The following is a 23,763-nucleotide window of genomic DNA, read 5'->3' on the forward strand; positions in this document are numbered from 1 at the left end:
TTTCTCAACAAAAAATTGATTAAATCATGTATTTTGCAGCTTTACTGGGGAGAATTTGGTAATATTTAAGCCCCTGATAAAGATGTTGAAACATGGCCGATGTCATACATTAAGCAGCATTTAACGCTCTATCTTGGGTTTGAAGTGAGACGCTGGATGCAGTATTTCATAGGACAATTTGAAGATAAGTGAATCTTTATATATATAATATTTGGAAATATTTGGAAAAAATTGAGACTGTTAGATATTGAGACCTATGATTACAGCTTTTGTAAGCATGTTACAGGAGGCAGTATTATAAATAATATTGGTGCAATGCTCCTGAACTATGATCTAAGTAGATGAAGGTCTCTATTTTTTAATTATATCTGTGTATGGGTAGTGGTTCTTAGTGACTAGTAATTTTTTTTTTTTAACTAACAGGCATTCTGTCTGGTTTCAGTGTTCTCTGAAGCAAAACCCCTGAAAAATAGGCAAACAATGAATGGAATGAAACCTTACAACAATTTGCACAAAATCCCATCATCCAAAAGAACACGTGCATGCCCTTAAAGTTATATAGGTAATGCAAAAATAAATTTTACAAAAATCTTCCTAAAATACTGCACTTAAAACATGTATTTTGCTAATATGAAACAGAGCTCTAAAGTACAAAATCTGAATCTTGCTCAAACACTCCAGATGACTCCTCTTTCGCTTCACCCTTCTCGTCACATCAGCTTTTCATCGAGTCTTCTGCTAGACATTCAGGATATTATGAGCATTAACTTTTAAAGTCAATATTTTTAGTGGTTAGGTGCCAAATGTCTTAATAGCTTCCAAACACAAAATCCAGAGATTCTCACTGTGTCCAAGTCAGGTACTATAATATGCCAGGTATACAAGAAAAGAAACATCTGATTTACTGGAATTCTTATCTTCATGAGGATTCCCTTTTTCAAGGAAACAAAATCCACTGAACGCAGTGGGAGTAGTAACAGACGAGCTCTTGCACAATTCCACAATTCAAAGCATTTGGACCTTACAAAGAATTACCCAATCTCACATTTTCTGCCTCTTCAGCTTAGCAATAATGCTCCAATTTTCCTGTCCAGAAACACGATAATTATGCTTTCAAAAAAAAAATCTCTGCCTTCCTTTAACCCTCCAGAAAGTCAGCCAGTGTCTGTGGGGAATGCAGAGAAAGGTTGGTTTTGAATAGACAAAACTGAAAAGAATTGTAAAGGCAAAGGATGTGACAGCCTCAGAATTCTGACCCCGGGAACCTGAAACCAGATGTATGACCCAGCAATCCAGTAAACATGAATTCTTTTGTATTACGGGTGAAATGGCAAATATTTCCTGTTATTAAAAACATTTTTGGATTACCTTCTTCTTGACTTGAATGCGGAGCTTCTGAAAAGCTGATAACTGCATGCAGCGACAATAAAAAGATTGTTAAGGAGGCCCTCAAGCTATTGCACAAAGCAGATCATGTTTCTACTAGAAAGAACAGTGAAATTACAGGGTCCCCGGGTCCCCACCAGAAACCACATTAACCCTTTGTTGTCGTCATGCTGTGTGCTTGAACTGAAGATCTAATGGCCTTAGGGGAGAAAGAAAGAAAGAAACTGAACTGCTCTGTTCTGAAATGAACCTGATGTTGAAGTAGACTTGCTCAATTATGACCCAGACCATATGTGCATATTCACTTAGCATCAAACATACAGAGTTTAATTCGATGCCTCTTGCATAATTGCAAACAGGAGTGCAAGAGCATCCTACCTGTTTGCTGATATGGTCCCCTAAACCCCAAGATTATGAGGCTATCCAAAAGCTTAGGTGATCCATCCTGCCAAGTAGGAGAGACGGATGCTGATGTACTAAGCTGTTGGATTTCCCAAGGGTTAGTGCTCTCTCTGTACGAAAGTTTGCTACCTATGGAAATGAGCTGGGCAGCAAACGTTTGCATGGAAATCTGCTACCGTGATGACCAGGAGAAAAATGATAACTCTTTGAAGTGTAGTTGCGAAAACCTGTGCGTGAAGACATTTTTTGCACAGTTTTTTCTAGAACTTCATAAATAATGAGCTGCTTTGCACATTTTTGCATCACAGCAGCTCATTACTTATGAAATTAGATAAAACTTTCACATGTAGTGCACTATGCAAAAAACATTTGCTATGGAGTATGGCCGAGCACTGAGAAAATGTTTGCAAGAGGGGGTGGTGCACGGAAAAACATAAGAAAAACACCCAAATTGCACAGTTTTTTCGCATTTCAAGGCATTTTCACATATTGCCCTTCTTGCAAATAAATGTAACAAGTTAGTACATAAGCCTCCAAAATTCGATTCCTGGCTTAGACTCCAGTTGCTTGAGACTGGGAATGTTGCTAAAATACCACCTACACATCTAAAGGGTAGGGACATCTAACTGCTCCTACAACAGTAGCAGCTCTGGAGAAGATTCTGAAATACTTCGCTCCTTACTAGAACATAGTATATCCCCTTCTCCGGCTTATGGACCAGGAGGGCTGGGGCACATGAGAGTTCCAGGGCTAATCTTTTAACTTTCTCCCACTCTGACACAGTCAAAGGGTCCCTGGACAGGGTTTTTCCAACATGGAGGTGGGATGACTAATCCTCCAAGGCCCAAATGTCTGGGGTAACTCTTAATATATTGCCTTGGGGGGTGGGGGGGGGGGGGAATAACAGGTCTCTTTCAACTTTTAAGGATGTGAGTGCCACAAAAAGCTCAGGTTGAGTGTCCAAAAATAAATCGGTGCATGCATGTGCAAGCGGGTCATGACTCAAGCATGCGAGATGAGGACTTTTGTAAAGTACGAGTGGCGACACGATCGGGCTTTTGTCCATTTCCCTCCCAGTCTGCTCCAATTAAGGAGTGGACTGGGAGTGAACTTTCCTATCCCTCTACCTACCCTTCCTCCCTTTTCCCCACTCCTCCCTGACCTCTAAATATCTCTATCTACCCTATTTTTTTTTGTTTCAGTACTTACTTCCTCTTCATCGGAGAAGTAAGTACCACATGCCGGCTGGCTGTGGGCACACGTTTCCGCGGGACAGGGCCTAATGGCCACTGTCCCAGTCGGTCCCCGCCCCTTTTCGCTGGCCCCGCACTTCTGCACATACTGGGAGATACACGCGAGGTTGGACCTTTTCTAAAATGCACTCAGCGCGTACAGGGCCCAGCCCCGCGTGTATCCCCCGGTATTTGTGCCCGCAGGCCATCAAAAATTTGAGTGACAATTTCTTGACTTGCAAAGATGAAATTTACAGTTCTCCAATTTATCGATGCAAACATCTCTCAGTACTGCACAGGGAAACTCTCAACCTCCATGGTTTGGCTAAGTAAGGTTCCCAGTTGGGCAGGTCATCCTTAGCTGGGATGGAAAACCCCTTCCAAAAATAATATGGCAAAATAGATTGCACTCTTTGCAAAGTCTCCCTAAAGTGTATCTCCTTCCCAAGATGAAGACTCTGGTTGGATGTCCTCAGAATAGAATTATAGGTCTTACTCACAGTTCTCCTCTTCAGTTGTCTCAAAGGGATTTTTCTTAGGAAAATCCAGTAGCAGGGAACACAGCAGCTCTCTAAAGATGTTCCCTTGTCAGGCATGAAGGGTGGCCAAAAATCTCTTCCTGGGAACTCAGAAAAAATCTTCGCAAAAAGGGCATAAATGAGGAACTCCTCTGCAGCGGGTCACCATTTGGAATTTTCCATAACTCCTGATCTAACCTAACTGTTGGGATATCCTTAATTCCTCCAGCCAGGGGTACCAGCACTCTCAAAAAAGGAATTCTCAAAAAGGCAAAAAACATACAAAGCCTCAATCAAAATATGGAACCAGCAGCAAGGTAGGCACTGATCCCTTTTCCACTAAATTATTGACCCAGGCTATGAAACCCCGTACCCAAGCAGGGGAACAGCTCAAGAAAAACACTCCTACTCTCTCCTCTAATCAAAATGCTACACTGTGAAATGCTGCGCACTACTTTTATAAGCAGCAGGGGGCTGGCCATTCCAGCAAGCTCAGTGGAAGAGCTGTTCTGAAGGGTACACCTCGCCCTCCCCTACCTTTCCTGTCCTAGCTCACAGGATTCAAGACTAGCGCCATATTGTGATAATCCCAAAGAGTTGTCACAATAGAAACACAGAAGATGTTGGCAGGAAAGGACAGTTTGTCTACTCAATCTGTTCCTTAAACTGAGAAGAAGTCACCATAAGACTTTTCTTATTTATTTTTTATTCCACTAATGAATTCTGCATATCACATTTAGCCAAATGCAATTGGTTACAAAATGACTCTTACTAATCATTTCTATACTGTTAGATGTATGCTGCTGTAAAATAAATACAATCACTGTTCCACGAATGGTTCACAAAAGCCCAACGGAATAAGTCACATCATCCATCTCAATCCACTCAATGAGGGAATCCTTCCTTCTAGCTATCCCTTTGAACGTCATTTATTACTTAAGAGTACAATTGGCGAGAGGTCACGTGATGTGGTGAGCGAGACCGGACGCACCAGCTCTCGCTCCGGGCGGCTCATCCCCTACCCGCCACCATCCGCTAGCTAGAGCCCTGCTAAGATACTCAACTTTTCTTTTTCTTGAACCGCATATGTCGATAACTTCGTTTATGTCCAAATCGCCTTCTGTGATGCCTCCGAAATTAGCAAAAAAGGACAAGGAAAAACCCCGAGGCGTGGAGGCCAAAATGGCGGCCGCATCTCCTGACGCGCGAAATGGAGGGCAGGAGCGACCGGGGCTTTCTGTGCACCCGATGACGGCGGAGATAAAAGAGGCAGTAAGTGCGGTGCTAGATACCAAATTAGAGGGGATATCAGCGCAACTGTCTTCCTTACAAGAGGCCCTCCGGGAGTATACTCCGCGTTTAGCCCAAGTTGAAGAGAGAACATCTAATGTAGAAGATGGCGTTACTGCCTTACAGGGGAAGGTGGCCAGCCTGGAGAAAACAGTGCAGGCACAGGATGAAAAATTGGAGGACCTGGAAAACCGGGCTAGGAGGTCCAATATCCGTTTCATTGGAATTCCTGAGACACTAGAAGATCACCTCCTTCGGCCCGCTATCTTACAATGGCTGCCGGAGGTGCTGGGGCTATCCGACATACAGGACACTCTAGAGATAGAAAGAATACATCGCATCGGGGCGAGGAGAGAGGGTATGAACCGCCCACGCACGGTGATAGCCAAAATTCTAAATTTTCATCATAAGCATTTGATTCTACAGGCAGCCCGGAAAAAGACCGCACTGAGCTTCCAGGGGGCTGAAATTCGTTTGGCGCCGGATTACTCCGTTAAGGTGGCAGCTATGAGGCGAGCTTATGGCCCGATCTGTAGTAAGCTCATTGACCAGAACATTCGTTTCTCGGTACAATTTCCGGCAAAATTACGGATAAATCATGGCGGCACATGGACTGCATTTGAGACGGCAGAAGAGGCGCAACGGTATCTGGACTCACTAAATAAGTAGCGGTTCTGGCTAGGATGTTATGATTCTGTTTCTTGTGTCTAGCAGCCTACCTGTTCTTTAAGGGTGGCGGGTGGGGGCGCTGAGCCTCCTGATCACACACAAATCTGACCTCCGTGTGGGACCTTATGAGTCCTGATCATTTGTTGGGTTGCTTATGGGGTAAAGGGGAACGGGAGGGAGGGGGGATCCTACTGGTACGGTTTTGGACTCTGTTAATTGCACTGGGTTACTTGTTTCGTCTGTCATACTTCCTGGGAATGCCAGGGGCACTGGGGGCCCGTATGTTGACACGGCGGCTGTTTTGGCTTGAGGGCGGGCTAGGCTGGGGGCCTGCTCTCTGTCTATTTTCCTTCCCTTATTTTTGTCCATCGCACTTTCCTGTGGTCCCGGGATAGATGGGGAATAAATACCGCTTAATTTCCTGGAACGTAAACGGGCTGGGATCCCCCATTAAGAGGAAGAAGGTGTTCCAACACTTACAGCGTTTGCACGTTAATATTGCGTGTCTCCAGGAAACGCATCAAAGCCCCGAGGAGAGTGCGAAGTTGTGTAGGGAGTGGGCTACAGCCTGTCATTTCTCCACTGCTCAGGGGAAGAAGGGTGGTGTTGCGATCCTAATACATAAAAACACTCCTTTTACCCTTTTGCAAGAACTTGCGGATGATGCAGGAAGATATGTTATCCTTATTGGCAAGCTAGCGGGGCAACTTATTACCATATGCAATTTATATGCTCCTAACAAACCCGACTCTGCCTTTGTTAATAGGCTCACTACGGTCCTTTTGACTCATATGAAGGGGGACCTCTTTCTGGCCGGGGATTTTAATAGTGTCCTTGACCCTGCCCTGGACAAATCCCAATTATCAGTCCGCCCTGGGGTGGCATCGGAGGCGGGGGTCCCTACTTATTGTAAGTCCTTGGGGCTGTTGGATGTGTGGCGGGTGCTGCACCCTGAGGTAAGGGAATATACCCATGTGTCGAAGGCTCATGGTACACTTTCCAGGATTGACTACATTCTAATCCAGGCTACCCTCTTTGCCCGGGTGGCAAGGGCTGAGATAGAAGACATAGTGGTGGCAGACCATGCCCCCATCTGGGTGGATTTTTGGCTCCCTGGGCCCAGGCAGAGTCAGAGACTTTGGCGCTTTCCGGGAAATTTAACTGAGGATAAGACCTTCCATCAGGTATTGAGGCAGAAATGGGAGGAATATACTGATAATAATAGTCAGCACCTGGGGGACCCTACTTTGTTTTGGGAAACGAGCAAGGTGGTCCTAAGGGGGGAAATAATTGCTTATTCAATTGCGAAACGGAAAAAGCTTGATGCTGATATTCTCGAATTAGAAGCTCAGCTTTCCCGCGCTAAGAAAGATCTGGCTGAGTCCCCTACTTCTCCCCATAGAGAGGCTTACGGGGCGTGCCTGACGGCGCTGAATGCACACATCCATTTGAGAGCCCAAAGATCTTTAAAATCCTTAGAACATAAATTTTTTAGGCATGGGGACAAATCTGGGAAATTATTGGCACGCCTGGTGGCTATTAAGCGGAAGAAAGCATTTATAGGCTGTTTGAAAACGCAAAAGGGCACTCCGGTCACCACGAGTCCCGAGATATGTGAAGTCCTTCGCCAATTCTATGCGGACCTTTATAAGGAGGACAGGCCTGGGGGGAGACTGGAAGAGGCAGAGTTTTTCAAGGGATTAACGTTACCCCAGGTGCCCGCAGAGCAGCAAGCCTTTCTTAGTCGGCCCATCACAGAAGGCGAACTTAGGGGGGTTATACATACTAGCAAATCACATAAATCCCCGGGGCCGGATGGTCTGCCTGCAGAATATTATAAAATTCTAAACTCTTGTATACTAGGTCCGCTGACGGCCTTCTTCAATAGTGCGCGGGCAGGCTGTAGTTTCCCTGCGCATTTCACGGATGCTCATATTGTAGTGTTGCCCAAGCCGGGGAAGGACCCATGTCAGGCGGCCTCTTACCGCCCTATCTCCTTACTAAATTGCGATCTCAAGCTTTATGCACGGATTCTTGCGGGACGCATGACTTCCGTATTACAGGCAATTATCTCCCCTTATCAAGCGGGGTTCGTACATGGCAGGAATGCGGGAGCGCATGTCCTCAGGTTAATTTCTGCGATAGAAATGGCCCATGCTTCCAATATTGCAGCCCTAGCTGTGGGATTCGATTCAGAAAAAGCTTTTGATCGGGTATCCTGGGACTATATGTTCTCTGTATTACACCGTTTTGGGTTCCCTGTGCCTTTTATTGATGCCATTTCCCTTCTTTACCAGTCTCCAGTTTCGTATATAAGAGCTAATGATGTAACTTCCCAAGCGATCCCACTTCAGAGGGGAGTCCGTCAGGGCTGCCCCCTATCCCCTATTTTGTACATTCTCATTTTGGACCCTTTATTAAGGAAAATTGCTGAATCTCAGGGCATTCAGGGGCTCGTTTATAAACAGAGCCACTTCAAGGTAGCTGCCTTTGCCGATGACATGCTAGTTTTTTTAACTGATCCAGTTGTATCGCTACCACAGGTATTACAGATCCAGTCATCTTTTGGGCAGTTCGCCGGGCTAAAGATAAACATTGACAAGTCTGAGGCGCTGGATGTGTTGGGGACGTTGCGGGCTTCCTGGCCGGGTCCCTTCCCTCTGAGGTGGGTTCATCATGCTCTTAAGTATTTGGGTGTCTTTATACCAGCTAAGCCGCATCAACTCTATGACTTAAATATTGGGCCCTTAAAACAAAAACTGCTCTCCCGCCTAGAGAGTTGGCGAGGACTTCCTTTCTCGCTCTCGGGGAAGATATATCTGTTGAAAATGATGGAAATCTCCAAATGGTTATATCTTTTCCGAATGCTCCCTGTGTGGCTTAAAAAGAAGGATATCTTGGATGTTCGTAAGAGCCTGAGGCGCTACTTATGGAACGGTAAAAGAGCTCGTATTTCACTTAACATACTTATGCTGCCCAAACAGGAGGGGGGCCTCCATTGCCCAGATTTGGAAAGCTACAACCAGGCGAGTTTATTGCAACATGTGCGGGATTGGATTCTGGATACGAATTTTCATTCTCCCATGGACTTGTATAACAACTGGTTGGCCCCTTATGCTCCTGGAGCCGTCTTGCATATGGACAGTCGAGAACTTCCGGTTTATATTGCTCAGAGCGTGGTTATCCAACCTCTACGATCACAATGGAGATCTCTATGTAAAAAGCTCCAGCTTGATGTTAGCTCCACGGCTTATCTACCCATTCGAGGTTACCCCCGTTTTGTGCCGGGCATGACTCAGCCTCTCTTTAAACAATGGGCGACCTTGGGCCTCCGATGCATGTGGCAAGTCATAAAGGCTGACACTACCCATTTTCAGCTTTACAGCTTCCAGGAACTGCAGGAGCGGTATCATCTTGCCAAGGAAGGTTTTTATGGCTACCTGCAATTACGGCACTTTCTCCTAAACGAACTGCAGTTTCACCCTAACTTTATACAGTATGCAAAATTGGGCAAGTTGCTTGCGGGAGAGGATGGTAAACGTTCTACTTGCTCACAATACTACGCCGCTCTGCAGGATCTTGTTGAACACCAAGGTTTGTCGTCTGTTGCCGCGAAATGGAACTCAATTCTTCCCAATGCCATCTTGGTTTCGGACATACGAGATTGTTTTCTACAAATCCCGGCAACGGTTGAAAATGTGCCTTTGAGGGAAAAACTGTATAGATTTTTGCACCAAGCCTACTACTCTCAAGCCCAGGCCTTCCATATGGGGATAGTCTCTAGCAACCGGTGTCTACGTTGTGGTGACCCCTCTCCTAATCTTTATCATGGGTTCTGGACGTGCCCGGTGGTGCAGTCGCTTTGGCTCTTTCTACAACGCCTCATTGTAAGGTTATGGAACTGGACTCCGCCTCTGGACCCGGGGAGGTGGCTCCTTGGAGTGCCTGAACGCCCAGGACGAGAGTTGACGAAGTGCCAAGTGGTTTTATTAGGAAAATTCATACTGATGGCGAAAACTGCGATTTTGGCGCAGTGGACTGATCACAGACCGCAGTATATACCAGTCTGGAGGAAGAAGATGTTATGGCTTCTGCATATGGAACTGCTCACTGCACGGCAAATATCTGTGTTAAAACTTAAAGCTACTAAGGAAATCTGGGCTGACTATATTTCTTGGCTTCCCGAGGGCGAGAGAAACCTTTTGCCAGGCTAAAAAGTGGCAATTTCCATACAGAATCGTAGGACATGAGAATAGGAGCCTTAAGGGGTTATGTGCCTGATGCTGACACAGGGTTAACTGAATGTATTATGCTCAATCAATATGTGTGGCCCAATATGTCTAACCCGTGTATATTGTTTAGAGGAGTATTGTGTGAAATGTATGTAATGAGTATGCACTGTGCATGAACATTTAACAGGTCTGTACCGGTAGGGGAGGGAGGGGGGGAGGGGTTTGAGGTTGTTTGGGACGGAAAGAAAATGGAGGGGGGTTTTACCTCCTTCTGTAACACGCACATGGTGCTTTCTTTGATAATATTGCCAGTTCTTTGTTCTTTGTTACTTGTTACCAGTATTTCACTGTTTTGGATGTTTTTGGACACTGATGTTATATGAGCTTTCATGTCAAGGTTGTAAGACCCTGCTCGCAATACTAATAAAAATGATTTACACAAAAAAAAAAAAAGAGTACAATTGGCTTTCGAAAACTTTTGGCAGCAAAGTAGTTGTTGAGTGGGTGGGGAAGAGCAAGCAGGAGAAACCAAAACACAGAATATTGTTCTTCATGAAGTGTTGCTAGATCAATGATTTTATTTTTTATGATAGTAACCTGGTAGAGAGTGCATCAAGCTAGGGTGAGAGAACACTGTAGATCCTCATCTTTGTGTGACTTTCCTCACTCAAAATCAAGTCAAATCTTCACTGATGTGTACTGTGCTGTTCGTATGACTCATTGTGTATGTAAAACTGGCCCGAAAACCTTACACCACCACCAAAACCTCACCTTGAGTTACTAGCTGGCCCTCCTATAGTGATATAAATAGTCGACTACTATGTGTGCCACCTCAGAGTCTCTCTGGTGTTTTTTACCATATCTTACATATTTGTCAAGAAATGTTACTAGGTATGAGGCCCCAAGATGTAACACTTTGGGCCTCAACAAAGTAATAACCACCTTTTCCAATGAGCAGTTTTAGCTGCATCAGGGAAAATCTGAACTATCAAATTAAAGAAAAGAAACTCATGATTTCTAAAAAAAAGTAGCCTGAAGATCTAATCCTAGACAGATTCTAACATAAAATTCACTAATAATGTGTCAGGAAAATTCTGAACTTCTTCAAAATTCCCTAATACTAAAGTCAGCTCAAAGCTATCAAAGGAAAGCTGAGAAGTCCTTGCATGGTCTTGTTCCAGACTCTTCTTTTAGATATAGGAGATAGAACATCCTGTAGATTGGTGGAAGAGATATTGCAGGAATTTTTAATATCTCAGATATAGCACTGTCACAAAAAGGTAACTAGAGGCTCCAAAAGACAGTGAGGTCCAGTGTCTTTAAGTTCTGATGAGGTCAGTGTGAGATATATTAAGTATAAGCAATTTAGATCCCTAGTAAGGAGAGCTGCAGTATACAGCATACCTGAGAGAGAGAGAGAGAGATTGACAGTTGCAGTGAGAGCAAGAAAAGATTTAATTCTTTGTTCCCATGCCTGATAACATTAAGGGAGCTGCCAGCCCTTGGGGTCTTCAGGACCAACAAAAAAAACATCACTAGGAGGAACATGAGAACGACTGAATAATAAAGCTCCATCATCATATGGGAGTCTCAATCAAGTGATTTAGAGAAGGAATTCCAAAACTAGAAGCAGACCTGGAATTTAAGGAAGCTGGAAGACTGGTCGAAGATATGGCAGCTGAGATTCAATGCCAAGAAGTGCAGAGTCATGCATATGGGGTGTGGAAATCCGAAAGAAATGTATTCGATGGGGGGTGAAGGGCTGATGTGCACGGAGCAGGAGAGAGACCTTGGGGTGATAGTGTCTAACGATCTGAAGTCGGTAAAACAATGTGACAAGGCAATAGCTAAAGCAAGAAGAATGCTGGGCTGCATAGAGAGAGGAATAACGAGTAAAGGAAGTGATTATCCCCTTGTACAGGTCCTTGGTGAGGCCTCAACTGGAGTACTGTGCTCAGTTCTGGAGACCGTATCTCCAAAGGGACAGAGACAGGATGGAGACAGTCCAGAGAAGGGCGACCAAAAAGGTGGATGGTCTTCATCGAATGACTTATGAAGAGAGATTGAAGAATCTAAATATGTATACCCTGGAGGAAAAGAGGAGCAGGGGTGATATGATACTGACGTTCAGATACTTGAAAGGTTTTAATGATCCAAAGTCAACGGAAAAAATCAGCAGAACCCAGGGGTCACGATTTAAAACTCCAGGGAGGAAGACTCAGAACCAATGTAAGGAAGTATTTCTTCACAGAAAGGGTGGTAGATGCCTGGAACGCCCTTCTGGAGGAAGTGGTGAAGACCAAAACTGTGAAGGATTTCAAAGGGGCGTGAGATAAACACTGTGAATCCATAAAGCCTAGAGGATCATAAAGCCTAGAGGATGGGAATGAAGAGAAGAGGCATGGGGGTGGCTTGCGGGAATGATGGCTATTACCTAGTGATTAATACCCTTATTCAATAAATGTTCACATGGTTAATGCGACTCCAACATTGCTCTATGCTTCAACGGCAAGAGGAAATGTGGAAAAGAGGATTTGCATTCAGGCAACAACCAACAACAGTCTGTGTAAACAAATAAGCGTGGGAGTAGCTTGCTTGTTGCAGCGGTTACTACCCCAAACCAATTAACACTGATACTTCACTTCAATGTATATCCAGCGTAGATCTCTGCTTCAACGGCAGGGGGGAATGAAGATAAGAGGATTTACATTCAGACAACAACCAACAAGGAATGAACTGCACAGTCTGGATAAACAAATAAGCATGGGAGTAGCTTGCTTGTTGAGGCAGTTACTACCCTAAACCAATCAAGCCTGATACCTCACCTTGAATGAATATCCAGCGTGGCTCTCTGCTTCAGCGGCAGGAGGGGAATGAGGAAAAGATGAGACAACATCTAACAAGGCATTGATCTGAGCAGTATGAGTATACAAACATCGGGGTAACTTATCGATACGAATGTTACTACCCTCAAACATTAAGCCTTATACTTCACTTGATACAGCTCCAACACTGCTCTCTGCATCAATGACAGGGGTGGAAGGAAATTGGAATCAAAAAGTTACCAATAAGGGCCCTGAACTCAGCGGTCAGGGTAACAGAAAGGTATGGGAAAATAAGTGTGAGAGCTTGCTGGGCAAACTGGATGGGCCTGTTGGTCTTCTTCTGCCATCATTTCTATGTTTCTATAAGCTCAATAAAGTAGGGACTGCAGCCCAGTTAGTTTGCAAATCCTAACTTTAACTGTAAGACTAGGTCCAGGTTTCTGTTTGGATGTTTTATTAAAAAAAAGTTCAAGGGAAAGTGTTGCAGGTGCTGAAATTGGTGCAATGTTACAACTATTTAATTTGTGATGATGCCTGTGGAATGGACTATGTGAAGATATCTTTTCCCCTAGTTGAAGCAGTTTTCTTCCTGCTATGCCATCTACAGCATTTCCAACCTCTTCTCAAGGACCCTATCTTTGCCACAGTCATCCAGGTGTTGAGGTTTTGCTAGGGAGTTAGCAATCTGTTGTGGGTTAGACTGCGGAGTTAGCAATCTGTTGGAAATCTGATGCTTGATGGGAGGAGCAGTCAGATAGGAGGAGCAATCTGTAGAGAAAGCTCTGTATAGCGGGCTCCGGGAGAGGGAGGAGTCAGCAATCTTGTAGTGTCTCAGATATCGTCTTGCTAAGGAGTAGCAATCTGTAATGAATCTGATATGTTGTGGGTGGATCCCTGGGCCGATGGCAGATGACTACGCCCCCGGAAGGATATCCTGAGAGGGACCACCGGCTAGGCTAAAGTATGGAGACAGACACACATTAGTTCTTTTATTAAACAGGTTATTAAAAACCACCAGAGGTGGCAGTAGTGAGCTGATATCCCGGCAGGGCTGTAGCCCTTCAGGTACTGGAACAATGATCCCAGGATGGCTGAACTGTTGAGAAACTGTAGAAAGTGAGTAGGCAGAGTAGGCAGAGTTCATGAACAGAACTAGATGAAAGAACTCACGTAAGGTCTCAAGTAAGCTCAGGAGCTGGAAAGAATTAGGCCCTCGAGGAGTGAGTACCTGGTTCCAGGGAAAGCTCTGAGAGAGCGATGGTAACTCACAATTGTTTGTAGCAGTGATAGCTTCCAGGCAGTAGAGAATCTTCAGAGTGTCCAGGAACATGGGCCCTCGAGGACCGAGTACCAGTTCCTAGCTGTAATCTGAAAATAAAGAAAAGAGTGAGGCCCCCGAGGAGCGGGTACCTCTGGTAAGTCCGAGGAGGCAGAGTAGCTTGGATAGTCGAAGCGAGTACGAATCCGTATCCATATCCAAATCCCCTTAACTCGGATTGTTAGCGTTTTCAAAGACCTTTAAATATTGGAAGCAGATGATGTCATCTCAGGGGCACGCCCCTGAGGTTCGTGCCCTTGCTGGTACAAGAGTCGGGACGCGCACGCGCACATCCTAGGCATCAGGACAAGATGGCAGAGTTGCAGCATCGGGCCGGTCCGGGGACACCAGAGGGAGGCGGAATGGAGTCGCTGCGGCAGCCAGCCGTCCATCAGACCCGGAGGGAGTCGCCACAGAGGTAAAGAGGACAGAGTGAGGACGTCGAGCAGCAACGGTCGCAACACCAGGCCTGCATGATCTCATATTGGATTACTGTAATTCACTCTACATTGGGATACCTATAAACTAAACCAGAAGCTGTAACTCATACAAAATGCTGCAGCTTAATGATGATAAATAAGCTAATTTAAAAAGACCCTCTACTGGCTCCTAAATCTCTGTGCCTAATTTAAAATCCAACTCTAGCCTACAAGGCCCTCAAAAGAGCACATTATACTCTTACCTCAGAAGCTATCTTGCCTCATACACGCCTTCCCACCCTTTATACTTGCTGTCATAAACCTGGCTAGCTATGTCAATACTCATAAGCACCAGAAAGACTACCTTCCAAGATTCAGTCCCATCCCTAAAGAACTCTCTTCCGCCAGATATTAGACAAGCCCAGACCTACTAGCTTTCAGAAAATGATTCAAAATGTGGTTCTTCCAAGCAGTACTCAGCCACCAGTCACAACCTCAGTCTTAGTCTGAAGTTTCTATCTGTGACCATTGCACTTTTATGAAATGACCTTCTGATCCACCCCAGCTCCTGAACTGTAACAGATCTGCCCCCCCCCCCCTTTTCAGGAAACCTGATGGATTGATGCACCCTATACCTTTTGTTTATCGGAGATGTTGAAAGTATGAATGCTGACCTGCTATAACACTGTGCCATCAGTACCTATATGTGAGATTATGAATTCATTGGCGTTCCCGTTCCTGCTGCCTTTTTTCACTAAGCTATTAGAACCAGTCCTATTGTCCTATGCCTTATTACTTTTCTTCAATAAGGCTATTAATACTGATACCATTGTCCTGTTATAAAACTGTGCTGTCTTTTTTTGAACTATGAACTGTAACATGGACCTGTCTTTATCCTATTTATATGTCTTTAACCAGAAAAGTGTTAAATAAAGAAAGAGGAGGAGGATAATAAATATATTTTGTTGGAACCACTCTATGTGAAGTGGTTTCAACTCATTGCATCAGTTTTCAGCCTGCTTAAGTAAGAATTGGGAAAGTAGACATCCACAGAGGGATCTAATCAGCCCAATCCCATATGTTCACCTCAGGTGATCGGCTACAACTGTTTGACCATGACTGTTCAGGACTCAGTAATCCAGGAGGGGAATGAAAACTATCCATCCAAAGAAGAGTTACACAAGCAGATATTTTTTAAACATGTCCAGAGGCAAAAAAGACTTTTCTCTTGGGAAGTTAATGAAATGCACATTCCGGTTTCTCACAACATTCTCAAGGCTTTCCAATTTGTTTGAAAGAAATACAATGTCTTTAACAAGGGACCTTTGAACTTCACCCATTTTCTCATTTTTAGCTTCTAAATTTTCCAGTCTTTTTTCCTAATTTAACATCTCAGTTCCCCGGGCTATCACTTTCCCAGAGATCTCATACAGCTGCCCAAGATTGGCTAATTTGCCCAGAGAATTACTGATTAAGACTCAAGATTACCTTCCATATTTCCTCTAAATTAAATGTTTGAGGTCTTACCTAGTCAAGTCCTGGGAACAACTGAGAAGTTCTTGTTCCTGCAACCATCCTTCCAGCAGATACATTTTCTGTTGTTTTAGGAGACCATCCCAAGGGAAAGGCCTCACTCCCCAGTGCCCAGGAAACACTCACCATTCTACCACCTTTGCTTGCTGACACTTCCTCCAGCCCAGAAACTATGCATGATGCTACTTCTGCAGCAGCCCTGTCTCCAGCAGCTCCGCCTCCTGTCAAGGCCATCTCAATATCACTTTGAAGGGACAATGCCTTTCATGATGATGAAACATAAAGAGAAGCCTTGTGTGTATCCCCTCAAAAACTTGCTCAATCAATTCTTTCTTGAATCATGCAGAACTGCCTGGAAGTTGATCTTGGCTGACGAGTGGTGCTATTGGGAGAGGCAGTAACTGTTATGGCTTTTTGTCCCCCTAGCCAGTGATGTCTCATGTGAAGGACACTCCCAGTTTTCAAAGTAGCCCACCAGTTTGCCCAGTCTATCAAGGTCATCCAAACTCTCTGTTTCTTCAGCCTGCATGTCCCCCATTGACCTAGAACTGTCATTCAGTTGCTTTAGGCTAAACAGAGATTTATGCAGACTTACACCTCATCAAGAGTAGAAGAAAATATGCACGGCTAATAGTCCACCAGATTTAAAATATGGATTTACATGCATACATTTTGAGCCCACCCTGGAACACTCCAACTCTGCCCCTTTCTGTTTTACTTGTGCATGCTCATGTAGTCACATAATTTACAGCTTTTAAAATAAGTATTGCTCACATGCAGCATATATACTTACATATATGTGTATGTGCCTTTTAACATGAGCAACACTTTTAAAATTCACCCCTAAGTTTTTACTTTCCCCACCTATTTTATAAACATAGGTGTGTAAAAAAACAAACCAATGGAACATGTACTTGTAAAACCAGGTATTTTATAACGTACATGCATATAAATACTTTCTTGCATATATTTAAAAAAAAACAATTTGCCGATACCTTTGCCAGTTTACCCGGTCCTTCTCAAGTTCACCTAGACTCTAACGCTTCTTCCTGAACCCCAACCAGTTCATCCAGACTTCCCACCCGAAAGCTGCAGACAACAGACAGGTCCAATTTCACTTGTACAAGTCAATTAGCAGGTGTAAAAATCGTACGAATCAGTTAGATAATTTATATGCCAATGTGTCTTATAAAATTGCAGCTTCCACACATACCTCTTGACCTCAACCCAGAGCGGCCCTAAACCGCCCCTTTTTTGCACCAGTAGATGTGCACAAGAAACTGAAAATATGTGGATATTTTCAATGTTTACAAATTAGCATGCATCCAAATTTAGGGTGCCTACATGTGTATATTCTGTGTGAAACCCTTTGAAAATTTTCTCATAGGTTTTGTTTCTTATTTGTGTTTTCCTGTCTGAGCCATTCAGTGGAGCAGAAGCATCTGTGTCAATGCCCCCAATTCAGTTATTTGGTCTCTGTTGGAATTGTATAGCATCAGGTATTTTTGGGATGTGCGTTTTACCTGGGTCATCCTGCATGCAAGGGCAGAGGCTAGAGTGTCCCACTCACTGTGGAGGGATACAGCTACCAATTTTGCTTGTCCAGCAGATGAATTAATTTCTTGTGCAATATTCTAACATCTTTTCCCATGAAGAAGTGGAGGGTTGGACATACGGAACAATAACAAGGTCTTTATATATCGCTCCATGGCAAGGAGATGAACAGTGAGGTTTTCCTGCTGATTGAAGGGTTACAGAAAAGGGGATTAGCAGGCCACCTGGTAATGCTGCTTTCTGAACTGCTATAACTATACTTTTTTTTTTTCCCTATTTTGAAGATTTGAAGTGGGAGCAATAGCCTTGTAAATATTTGTTGGGAAAGTTTATATAGAAAGAGAAAATTTTTTTAATGAAATACCTCATGGGATAGGAAGGGGCGTAGTGGAAGACATCATTTGAAAATTCTATCAAAGTGTATTATCTATAATAGCGGAAATGTTCACTAAAATATCATATGTTGGCTTTATGAACCATTACACTATGAAATAACAGCTTGCTAGATCATCATCTATATCGCGGTGGCCAATTCTAGTCCTCAAGAGCCAAAAACAGGACAGCTTTTCAGAATATCCACAATGAATATGCATGAGATAGATTTGCATACACTACATCCATTGCTTGAAAATCTCTCTTATGCATATTCATTTTGGATATCCTGAAATCTTGGCATGTTTGTGGCTCTTGAGGACTGGAGTTGGCCACCACTGATCTACGTAATCAGCTCTGACTTCGTCTCTGGTTATAGAAGCTGCTATTGATGTACTGATGTGGACCCTTAGTCCGGAGCGAAGAATGGAACTCACCCAAGAACAACCTCGATGAACAAGTCTCCGGAATGTGGTAAGGGCAACCTCCCTACTGGAGAAGGCGTCCCTCAGCACCGCCTGAAGGCCCTCCGAGGAGAGGATAGCCTGGAAACAACAGGAAGCCCCCGAGAAGCGGGTACAACCAGAACTCCGAAGCAGATAGCAAGGGGTGGAGTCTGAGTCCAGGCAGAGGGTTCAAGGCCAGCTGCCGGAGGCAAAGTCAGAGTCCAGGCAAGGATCAAGGCATGCGGCAAGAGGCAGAGTCGAAGTCCAGGCAAGGGTTGAGGCAGGCGGCAAGAGGCAGAGTCGGAGTCCAGGCAAAGGTCAAGGCAGGCAGCAAAAGGCAGAGTCAGAGTCCAGGCAAAGGTCAAGGCAGGCGCAAAAGGCAAAGTCCAGGAGTCAGTCCGAATACCAACCAGGGGAAACACACACAAGGCACAGGAAGAACCAAACACTGGAACCTCGTTGCAAGGTGTCTACTGAGTCCCAGGGAGAGGTTTAAATCTCCCTGGGTGCTGACGACATCTTCCGGGGCCAGCCTGGTCTACGCGCCACGGCCCCTTTAAGAGACGGGGCCTGCCGCGTTCTCCCCGATGCTGCTAGTAGGGACATCGGGGAAATCGCGCAGTGGCCCGCGCGTCTTCTGCTGCATCGGGAGGGGGTCCTGCTCCGGCGAACCGACGAAGGTAGGGGTCCTGGCCGGCAGTTACCACGGCCAGGTTACACAACAATTGAAGCTTCTGGTGAATTATTGGAGAATTTTGAAAATCTGCCTGAAAAACTATTGAATTTTAATAGTAATTACCCAATGAAAGAGGTCTGCAATTTTTACTCAAACAGTGTGTAATCCCACCATCACTCTTACTAAATTTAATAATTCATATCATTTATAGAACATGCCATCAGAAAAATGTATATTACTCACATTTACATCCACTGCCTCTCTCCATGCAATGGGCCCCCAAGTATCAACAGTAAACACTTATGTTGTTATCCATTTGCTGGTTCCATTAGAGAAAATCCCTTCAACATCTTATTTAAACACCATGAAAACATCTTATCAACCTTGCGTGATGTATCGTAAAATGTCACATGGAGGTAGAGTGGGCGGCTTTTTTATAATTGTTTATAAATGTTTCTGATCTAAGAGTCATTATTAAATAGTTTAGTTCATTGATAATATTCTGGATAATGATCTTATATCAATATTCACATGTTGATCACTGTGAATTCATTTAACATGTCTGCATCATATACTGTATAGCTGCTTAAAGTGACAAAGGTGACTACTTACTTATATAAACAGTGTTTACTATAGGGAATATTCTGATATTCATTCTTAGGTCATGCGTGGGATATTGCACTTTGTTGTGACGTCAGAGGTTGATGCGCTCCCATCCTAATTTATGATAGGTTTATTGTAGATTGGTGAATTTAAAAATTTCATGACTTCCATGCGCATACATGGCGTTTGTATTCCCCACGCTGAACAATGTATATCAGTAGTTAGTGATTTCCATGTGACATGGTCGATAGACATTTTATGATACATTGTGCAAGGGTGGTAAGACGTTTTCATGGTGTTTAAATATAGGAAATAGATTTAAATTAAAAGTATATATAATGACTAATTTAGTTATGTTGTAGCTGGTTGATTAAGTGAGCCATTTGGAAATAGTTAGAAGGCTTCATACGTCGCATATATTGGTGGTGAGTGTTTGTAAATGCAGGGAGATTCAAGTTGCATTATGTTTGTGATTATGTAGTACTTTTAAATATTTTGTTTGTGTGTTTTTAGAAGAGCGAGGAATCATTATTATCATAACCACTACCAAGCATAACGAAAGGTTGAAAATTAAGGAAAATTAGATGTCCCACAGGAATTGCAGGAATGAATTTTAACAAAATCTGCTGGTTTTGAATAATCTATTAATAATCTATTAATAATCTATTTAAGGTGCACTCGATGGAGGATGAGCTTAATTAGATCCCCTTGAAGAAGCAGAGGTCAGGCCTGTTGTTAGGGTACATTGGGGCATATCGTGATTTGAGGTGCCTTGAGACGATATTGATGACTCTGTTTCTGTGTTATTGTGAGGGATTAAAGATTTCTTATTAGAGTGGGCAATTTTATACATCAGTGTGAGTGTGAGTGAATACAGGGGTGTAGAAATTACTTCTGTATAGGAGTTTTTAGATCATAGATATTATATGGGCCTTGTGATGAAAATAATATGTTGTAATAATAGGTGATTTATGGTTTGTACCAACTTCTTTAAAATGTGTATGTGATGTTACATTGATTTTCTATTAAAATATATTTGAATTGTATTAATTTGTACTAAATAATGAATCCTTTCTCATTTATATATATCGTATATATTAGAAATTTCATTGTATCTCTATTTTGTAAAAATAGATAAAGCCAAGTTCAAAATAGTAAGAGAGAGATTTACAATACCCACTGCCAGGGATTCGTGATAACTTCCTCAAGCTATATTATAGCATCAAGTATTAAATCAGGGGTGTCAGGCATCAATCCTCCAGCACAACAAACTATTCAGGAGTAACCAGAGTAGTTAGCAGTTCCCAAGGATTGCAGTTTTCCCACCCTTATTTTAATAATGTTGATCTTGATGTATCATTTAAAATGGGGCCAACATTGATGTCAATTTATTCTCAACATAAGGATTTTGTTTTTGATATGGTTAAAATAAAGAAAGTTGTAATATTTGGTGGCTTATGTATATCTATTGTCCTGATGCACAATGAGGAACCGGTTTAGTAAGATGTAGGAAACCGGTAGCAGAACTCAGAGGGGAGGTGGCAAGACTGATAAGTATCCAGAAGACTACACCAATGAAAGGTTTAAACAGGCATCAAAGATGGAAAACTATAGCAGAGGGAAAGGTGTAACTGAATCACAAGATGGCCCAGATTACTATGCCCATTAGACCCTACATCCTGACTCTGATTTCCCTAGAGCTGAAGAACTGGTATGCAATCCTGGAAGTGGAGGAAGAGAAACTATCCCAGAATAAGGAGGAACCAAAACTTGTGAACCCCAAAGCTGCAGACACCACAAGCATTGTATGTAGATGACAGAGTAATGGTGGTTGGTGACTCTCTTCTTAGGGGCATGGAGGCATTCATCTGCCAACCACACATGTAGTTCTGGGAAGCATGCCGTAGGCTAGGTGCCAAAATTCAAGATACTACAGAGAGACTGACGATAATCTCAAGCGTACTGACTCCTATTCTATTCTGCTCATCCATGATGACATGAATGTTACTGCTAGATACCAAACAGATCACATCAAAAGTGACTTCATGGCTCTGTAAGAGAGACAATAAAGCAGATAGGTGCACAGGTATTATTCTCCTTAGTCTTCCAAGTCATGGATAAAAGCCCAGGAAGGGATGCTCAAATTCTGGAGATGAATGAATGACTGCATAGATGGTGTCAACGGGAGTGTTTTGGCTTCCTGGACCATGGGATGATGTTTCAAAGACTGATAAGCAGAGATAGGATCCATTGGGGAGGAGTAAACAAAGTTCTCAAGTAAGTAAAACATTAAATGTTTGTATAGACGGATGTAAAAGAATGGCAACATCCAGAAAGCTATGTACATTAATGGTCACAGTATGGGAAATAAATTTCCGAATCTAGAGACAGTCATGTAAAGGGTTGGCTTAGATGTTGAGGCTATATTGGAGATGTGGTACATGGAAAACCATGACTGGGAAATAATTATACTGGGATACAATTTATTCAGGAAGAACAGGGTAGAAATAAAGGGAGAAGGAATGGCACTATATACAAAAATTAATCTTAGGGAATAAAGTGATGTCATCCTCCAAGATGGCAGCATGAAGCAATTGCTCCGATTAGATGCTTTAAAATTCTTGCATTAAAATATAGATTCGTTGGTAAGCTTATATTCCCAACTGGAGAATCAGTAACGCTTCCTTGCTATGGCTACTTGCCGGAAAATGACCGAAATTAAGAGTTTCTTTGAAGTGGGCACAGCTACAGGGAAGTACGTAAGCCGTGCTCAGGCCACAAGGGAATATGCCTATTTGCACTTGGAACCTAATTGCGAAATCAGGGGGAAAAACAAGGATCTTGATCAAACTATCAACCATTCTAAACTGCAAGGTTGGTTTCAGGACTTGCAAAAAATGTTTAAATCAATGAAAACTGAGATACTGGTGATAATGGCTGAAATGAAAGGTGAGATTACTGAGCTGGGAAATCGCATAGAGGAGGCAGAGCATAAATGGGAGGAACACAATCTGCTCATTTTGAAAGTAAAAAGCTCCACCACTACCCTTTTCAATAATCAGACATAGATCTACAACAAGTTGAAGGATCTAGACAACAGATCAAGGAAAAGCAATATTAGGATTTGGGGACTACCAGAGGACGTTCAGTATGAGGATGTCATCTTCGTGACACAGCATATTTGAAGGCCATCCTACTCAGATACCGCAATGGAGATGGAGGAAACAGTAATTAATATTGAGAGAGCTCTTCGAGCATTAGGCCCAAAGAAAAGGAATCTCCCATGAGATATTGTAGTATGCCTGAAAGATTTCCAAGTTAAAAAGAAAATTATGGGGGGGCGCTGTTCGCCACGAGGCAAGATGGACGTTCTCGACTGAAGCTCCGGCGTGCCTCCACCTTGCAAACCCTATTAAGCGGAACTCACAGCTCACATTTTTATCTCCCTGCCTGTCAGTTACTTCGCTAACGATCTGGGTGATGTCGGTGAAAAAAAAGGGTCCGGATTTGCAGAAATTTTCCTTCACCAAAGCGGCGGCGGAGGTGCGGAGGATAGGGCCCGACATCTCGGAGTGCGCAATGGGGGATGAGGAGAGCGCGGAGACGGAGGCCCCGATTCTATCCCCCCCGCATGCAGCTGACCCTATATCTAGTTTGGCGGACCTCCCTACCAAAGCCGTGATGCGAGAATGGTTCATAGAGCTGCGGGCTGATATGAAACATAACAAGGAGGAATTACTGACTTCTTTTGCAGAGCTAAGAGACGACTTTTTAGCCCTCGGGCAGAGAGTCGATGAAATAGATATCCGGGTGGAGCAGCATGCTGCAGACTTGACTGAACTCACAACCGCAGCTGCGGGAACCCAAAAAGAGCTTGCCTCCTTGTCTGATAAGCTGGAAGACATGGAAAATAGGTCGAGGCGCCAAAATCTTAGAATTTGTGGCGTTCCCGAGACTGAGGAATTTGCTAACTGCTTTACTGTAGCGGCTGAATTCTGCGCCCATATTTTGCAACAAGCACCGGCGGACTTACAGGCAGCCGCTACCTTTGGAGAAGCGGACATTAAAATTGAGAGAGCACACCGCGCGCTGGGGGCGCGACGTGATGGGAAACCGCGGGACATCCTAATTAATTTTCTCAGCTTCCGTCAGAAAGACTATATTTACACCATAGCCCGGCAAAAGAAACTGTGGCCCTGGCGCAACCACGAGGTGGCTGTTTTTCAGGATCTCGCTGCTAGCACATTAAAAAAGCGCTATGAGCTGAGACCTGTTACTGAGGAACTTC

Source organism: Rhinatrema bivittatum, chromosome 1, assembly GCF_901001135.1.
Source record: "Rhinatrema bivittatum chromosome 1, aRhiBiv1.1, whole genome shotgun sequence".
Classification (NCBI taxonomy): Eukaryota; Metazoa; Chordata; class Amphibia; order Gymnophiona; family Rhinatrematidae; genus Rhinatrema; species Rhinatrema bivittatum.